Here is a 7,829-nt window from a genome sequence, read left to right on the forward strand (position 1 = left end):
AATTTGACCACAATATTTCTTCATGTTTTCATTTTTGGATCCCTTTCCAGAGGGGCTCAATGTATTCTTTTAATAACTATTTTGCCCATGGTTTTTGGTTCCATGATGTCGGGGCAATTTTCCAAAATTAAAACTTGTAATATTAAGTGCGGGCTTTTTTTTCCACCTCAATATTTTCAATTAGCCCAATGATTCTTACATTGTTTCTCCTACTCCTATTCTCTAGGTCAGTAGTTTTACCAATGAGGTATTTTACATTTTCTTCTATTTTTTTTTATTTTGGGTGTTTTAACAGATTCTTCTTGTCTCATAGTCATTAGTTTCCACACATCCCTTCTTTTTTTTTTAATGAATAATTTTCTTTGTAAGAGTTTTCCATTTGACAACTTGAGGTTTTGAGAGAATTATTTCCTTTTTGCATTTTTCCAACTGTATTTTCCATTGAATTTTTCTTGTTGCAAGGAGTTAATTTTCTCCGAAATTTTCCAATGGATTTTTAAACTCTTTCCTGATTTCTTCACAGAATTCTCTCTGGGCTGGATACCAGATCATATTCTCCTCAGAAATTCTAGATCTGAGTTAGGGTCTTTACCTTACATATATTTTCATATGAATACCCCTTTTGCTGGCCTTTCTTTATTTTCCTAAGATCTTGTGTTGGGGAGAGGCTGGTTCACAGAGGTTTAGTGTTGAGACCCCTAGAGGCTTTACTCACTGAGGACAGTAACCCCAAGTGGGCCAGTCAGTAGGGGTTTGCTTTCTGTGGAGTGTCTGTGTCCTTGATTTGAGACCCCTCTCCCTTGGCCTGGAGGATGTGTGGGCTATTGCTGGATACTTTTATCCTTGAACAATGTGGGCTGTGCCCTGGGTTATGGTAATTACTCTCCCTATTAATAGGTGAGGGAGGCCTGCTGCCCATGCCTGAGCCTGGGGAATGGGGGTGGAGGTTGTTTACTGTTCTGGGAAGAGGGTTCATCTGAAATGAAGGTATGTAGTTCTGAGGTCCTCCAGACCAGAGGAACCCAGCAGCTTGATATCTGCAACTCTCCACACTGGAACTCACCCTCCAGCCCTGCCATCAATCCCACAGGCCAAAGCTTGCACACCCCAGTTAACTCTTGCACAAGGTTTCCACAGTCAACACCTCCATCACTGATCCTGGGTTAATCTGGCTCTCGGCCACTCTGCTCACTCACGATCCCCAAAGACAAACCTTGAGGTAGATGTTCTTCTAGGTTTTTCTGGGTTTTGTCAATCAAATTTCTTTTAAGAGGTTTATTTCATATTATATATGAGGGAAGATCAGGAGGCCTTAGCACAGTACCTGTCTTCTTTCCACCATCTTGGCTGAAAGTGTCTCCAAATAAACTATTTGAAAAAAATAAATGAAAACGTTTTGCCAAATTTCTTCTATGTCACCAATATGAAGCTGATACTTATACCAGGAAGAGGCAAAAGAAAGAAAATTATCAGACCAATTTTCATTATGAATATGAATAGTAAAAATTTCGAATGAAATATTAGCTAAGTGATTATAGTAAGTTATTACTAGGCTAATACACTATGATCACATAGGATTTATTCCATGAATGTAGGGTTGGTTAAATGTTAGGAAAACTATCAACATAATTCATCATATTAATGCAAACCTAACAGAAATCATTTGATTGTTTCCATAGATGTTGAAAGTGCTTTCGAGAAAATGCATCCCTATAACATTAGAGAGCACAGGAATAAATTATGTTCCTTAAAACAATAAGAAATATCTATTTAAAACAATCAACAAGTTATATACATATATATATATATATATATATATATATATATATATATATATATATATACACACACACACACACTGAGGAGATGCCTGAAATTTTCTAAGATCAGGGGTGAAATAAGGATATCTATGACCACCACTATGATTCAATATTTTATTATAAATGTTAAGGCTAGCAATAAGAGAAGAAAATGAAAGTGAAGGAATTAGAATAGATAATGAAGAAACAAATCCTCCCTCTTTGTAGTTGATGTGATGTTATAATTAGAGAACCCTATAAAATTCTTTAAAACTACTACTTGAAACAATCAGCAACTCTAACAAAATTGCAGAATAAAAAATAAACCCTCATGAATCATCAGCATTTCTATGTTACTAGCAAAACAAATAACAGAAAACAAAAAAAGAAGCTCCATTCAAAGTATCAGCAGACAACAAAAAATACTTGGGAGTTTACCCATCAAGGCAGACTCCAAAACTATATGAAAACAACTTTAAAACACTTTTTCACACAAATAAGATCTAATTAACTGGGGAAATATCAATTGCTCATGGGTAGATCAAGATAATAAAAATAACAATTCTACCTAAATTAAATTACTTATTCAGTGCCATGACAATAAAACTTTGAAATAATTACTTTCCTGAACTAGAAAAAAATATGAACAAATTGGATATGGGGGAACATCAGATCAGGAATATCAAGGAAATTAATGGGAAAAATACAAATGAAGAAGATCAAGCAATACCAAAGCTAAAATTATATTATAAAGTTTTCAGTCATCAAAACTGTTTGGTTCTGGCTAAGAAAAAGAGTCATAGATCAGTGAAATAGACTAGTTGCAAAAGAAACAGTAGTAAATGACCATAGTAATCTGCTGTTTAATAAACCCAAAGATTCCAGCTTCTGGAATAAGAATTCACTATTCAATAAAACCTTTTGATAAAACTGGGAGATAAAATGGAAGAAACTAGGCATAAACCAATATCTCATACCCTGTATCAAGATAAGGTCAAAATGGATATAGGATTTATATATATATATATATATATATATATATATATATATATATATATATATATATATATATATATATGTATATATACATAAAATGTGATATTAAAAACCAATTAGGAGAAAAAGGAATAATTTATCTGTCAGAACAATGGAAAGGGGAGTAGTTTATTACCAAAGTAGAGAGACAGAAAAAAAATAAAAGATAAATTGGAAAATTTTGATTACTTTAAACTTAAAAGTTTTTAATACAGATCAAAACAATGCAACCAAGAGTAAAAGAAAGTCAGTTAAGTTGGGAAACAATTTTTACAACTCATATTTCTAACAAAGGTGTCATTTCTAAATTATATATCAAATTGAGTCAAATTTATAAGAAAACAAGTCATTCCTCAATTGATAAATGATCAAAGGATATGGAAAGGCAAGTCTCAGATGAAGAAATTAAAAATCCATAGTCATATGAAAAATTGCTCTAAATCATTATTGATTAGAGAAATACAAATTAAAACATTTCTGATGTATCAGCTCATTCTTATCAGATTGACCAATATGACTAAAAAGGAAAATGTTCAATATTGGAGGGGATGTGGGAAAACTGAGACACAAATGCATTGTTGGTAGAGTTGTTAGCTGATCTAACCTTTCTATAGAACAATTTGGAATTGGGCCCAAACGGTTATAAAATTATGCATACCCTTTGATCTAACAATACCCATTACTAGGTATCCCAAAGTGATCATGAAAGTTGGGTAAAAAAAAAATCCACAAGTACTAAATATTCACAGGAGCTCTTTCTGTAGTGTCAAAGAATTGAATATTTAGGGAATACACACCAATTAGGGAATGCTGAACAAATTGTGGCATATGATGTTATCAAACTCTATTCCTTTATAAGAAATCATGAGTAGTGGAACTTCAGAAATGCCTGGGAAAGACGTACATGAACTGATGCTGAGTGAAATGAGTAGAACCAGAACAACATTATTTATACTTCCACAACATTGACTGATGATCAACTATGGTGGACTTGTTCATTTCAAAGTACAATAATCCAATACAGTTATAAAAGCCTGATAATGGAAAAATGCTACCCATATCCAGAGAGGGAGCTATGCAGTTTAAATGCAGTTCAAAACTTATTATCTACAATTTTTAAAGTTATTTTATGTGTTATGTGTTTTTCTCTCCAATTATTTCCTTCATTTGGATTTGATTCTTTTTCACAAAATGATTAATATGAACCTTTGTTTAGAATAATCGTAAAAATATAATCTTTATTAGATCTTTTGTTGGGGGAGAAGGGATTTAAGGGAGGGAGGGGAAATACCTTACAAAAAAGAGATTGGTGGAAACTACTGTAGCATGTCATTGGTGAAACAAATAAATAAAAATATTTAATAGAAAAAATAAATTCAAATGAATTATTAGTTTCATCTATGAATAAAAGTAGTTCAACATCATTAATTTCCTTATGAATTGCTTTCCTTTTTACCTTTTTACCTTTATATCTTTTAATATTTTCCTTGAGTCTTGTATTTGAAGATCAAATTTTTTATTCAGCTCTGGTCATTTCACCAGGAAACTTTGTAAGTCCCCTATTTCACTCCCCCCTAATATATAATATGTTGAGTTTTTCTGGGTGGTTGACTCTTGGTTGTAATCAAAGATTTTTTTGGCTTCTAGATGATCATATTCCAACCTCTATGATCCCTTAATGTGGAAGCTGCTAAATTTTTTGTTATCTTTGCTGTGATTCCATGATATATGAAATGTTTTTTCTAGAAGCTTGCAAAATTTTCTGTTTGATTTGAGAACTCTGAAATTTGGCAGTTTTCCTGGCAGTTTTCATTCCTGGCAGTTTTCATTTTAGGATTCATTCAGGAGATGATTGGTGAGTTCTTTCAATTTCTATTTTACCCTCTGCTTTTAGAATATCGGGAGGATTTTTCTTGATAATTTGTTTGAAAAAATGATGTCTTGTATCTTTTTTTTGATCATGGCTTTCAGGCAGCCCAATAACTTTAAAATTATTTCTTCTGAATCTATTTTCCAGATCAGTTGTTTTTCCAACTAGTTATTTAACATTTTCTTATAAATTTTTCATACTTATAGTTTTGTTTGATTCTTGATTTCTCAGAATCTTCAGACTCCTTCAGAATCTTCCTAAAAATTCTGAAGTCTACCTGAATGGAGCAGATGCCAGTCACTGAGGCCCCTTCTCAAGATAAACTATCTAGCATTCCAACATTACAGCAGAGAATGCAACTATGATGGCCTGGATATGTTCCTAGAATGCCAGATGCACACTTGCCCTAACAACTACTTTATGGAGAACTCACACAGGGCAAGTGCTCACAAGGGAGTCAGAAGAAGTGATACCAAGACACCCTGAAGATCTCACTGAAGAACTTTAGAATTCATTGTACAGCATGGCAGACACTGGCACAGGAACACCCAGCATGGCATGCTATCATCAGCAAGGGTGCTGTACTCTATGAAGAAGGCAGAATTGAAGCAATTCAAAGGAAATGTGACACATATATAAGTTTAGAATATCTACCCCAAGCAGTGGATAGAGCACTGGTCCTGGCATCAGGAGGTCCTGAGTACAAATCCAGCCTCAAACATGGTAATTATTACCTAGCATGACCTTGGTGCAAGTCACTTAACTCCATTACCTTGCAACCTCCCCCCAAAAAGTCTACCCCAGGTGATACATGGACTATTTGTACCCAACCTATGATAGAGGATTCTGAGCTCAAATTGGTCTGATCTGGCACAGTCAGATACACTATAATTTATCTCAAACATAGTGATGTCAATTTGGTCTTCTTTGATAATGAAGGACAAAGAACCAATCAATAAATCAAACAATCTTGATTTCTCATGAAGTAATTGGTTTTCCTTTACTCTATTTTATATTTTAAGGGATTATTTTCTTGAGCGAGATTTTTGTATCTCCTTTTCCATTTGGCCAGTTCTGCTTCATTGGACTTCTTTTTCTATTTGACCCAGTCTGGTTTTTAAATGTTATTTTCTTCAGTAATTTTTTTATATCTCCTTCACCAAGCTTCTCACTCAGTTTTTCTGATTTTCCTGAATCCTCGCATTTCTTTTCCAAATTTTTCCTCTACCTCCCTTACTTGATTTCAAAATCCTTTTTTTTTAACTCTTTCTTAGCCTGATACTAATTCATGTTTTTGGGAGGTTTTGAATGAATAAGCTTTGACTTTGTTTTCTTCTGTGTATTTTGATGTTCAATTTGACATAGTAACCATCTAGAATCAATTTTTTTTCTTCTTTTGGTTGCTTATTTCCCCCAGTCTATGACTTGATTTTAACTCTTTGTAATATGGGGTTCTGCTTCCAGAATGGAGGATGCACTGCAGATGTTTTCAGTGATACTTCTAGGGATCTTCCAAGGTCTTATGAGAAGTTATGACTACTCTCCTGGCCTATGCTCTAGTCTGTGAGTGAACACAAGCACTCCCATGTGCCCTGAAACTATGAGGCAAGTCCCTGCTCCACTTAGGCAGTAAGCTTTGTTGTGCCTCTGTTTGTTTTGGGAATGGGGTCTCAGATTGTGACCCAGATCTGAAAATAGACATAGCACATGATCCTGCTTCAGTGATAGCAAAAAAAGATAATTATCATCTCCTTCTAACCTCTTACCTTCTGTAGGCTGAGTTTTGGAAGCATCTCCTGCTGCTTATACAGTAGCTCCTGAGGTCTACTCCTGGTCTGCTTGGGTCAGTATGCACTACAAAGGCCTCTTCTGGACTATCTTACAGTCTTGCCCAAGTTCAGCAGAGTTTTCGTGTTAACCTTTCAAGTTGTCCTTGGCAATCCCTGGGCTGAGAGGTCTGGAAATCACCACTGCTACCATTGACTTTATTGGTGCTATAGCTGCTTTGAACTTCTCTCTCACCCTGGTATAGCAGATCTTTCTCCTAGATCTTTCAAGTTGTCTTGTTCTGGACTCTCAGCATTTTTTTTTGTGGACTCTGCTACTCTAGAATTTGGTTAGAATCATATATTTGGAGTGTTTGGGGGGAGAGCTAGGACAAATTCCTGCCTTTACTCTGGCATCTTTTCTTCACCTCTGCATATGGAGTCCTAGTAATGAAATATTAACTAATAAGAGGATCAATAATAAATCATAGAAATAATTATAGCCATAAAAGAAAATTATAATGATGAAACAACATACCAGTATTTCTGGAACATATCTAAAACAGCTCTCAGGGGGAAAAAATCATGAGCTTTTAATCAGATTCGTAAAATAGAAACAAGAAGATTAATGAATTATTGTGCATTTTTTTAAATCTGGAGAACTCACAAATAAGTCTAAAGGACAAAAGATGAAATTAAATGATAAAGAAAAACAACAGAAATGATAAATGAAACTAAAAACTACTTTTGAAAATAATAATAAAATTGATAATCCTTAGGTAACCTTAACTTTAAAAAAGTAGACAGGAATTCAAATTAATAAAATATCAAATGAACAAGATAAAATTAGAGGAAAATTAGAAAAAAATAAAAAATTATCAGCATATGTTAAGTAGCTTAATATGCTAAAAAATAAAACACAAAGAATTAGAGAAAGACTTTTAAAATGTAAAATAATAAACCATCAAAAACAAATAATGTTCTTAAATTTAACTTAATCTTAGAAAAAGAAATAGATGTACCTGTAAAGAAATTATGAAGGAAAAAAACCTAATACTGATGGAATCACAAGAAAATTCTATTAAACTTATAATGACCAGCTAATAATTATACTTAGCTAATTCTTTTGAAAAACTGGAAGCTTTAGACACAGTGGGTTCTTCTTTATATCACAAAAATTACTTATCTAAAGCCAAAAGCAAGTATCACATGTAATGCAGATATACGATAGTCTATTTTTTAACAAATATTGTGGTGTACTATGTCTATTCTTTCCATTATTTTTTAATATCTGGAAATTCTAATAATAGGAATAATAAAAAAATTAAAGGAATAAAATGGAAATAAAACTATCCCTGT

Source organism: Macrotis lagotis, chromosome X, assembly GCF_037893015.1.
Source record: "Macrotis lagotis isolate mMagLag1 chromosome X, bilby.v1.9.chrom.fasta, whole genome shotgun sequence".
Classification (NCBI taxonomy): domain Eukaryota; kingdom Metazoa; phylum Chordata; class Mammalia; order Peramelemorphia; family Peramelidae; genus Macrotis; species Macrotis lagotis.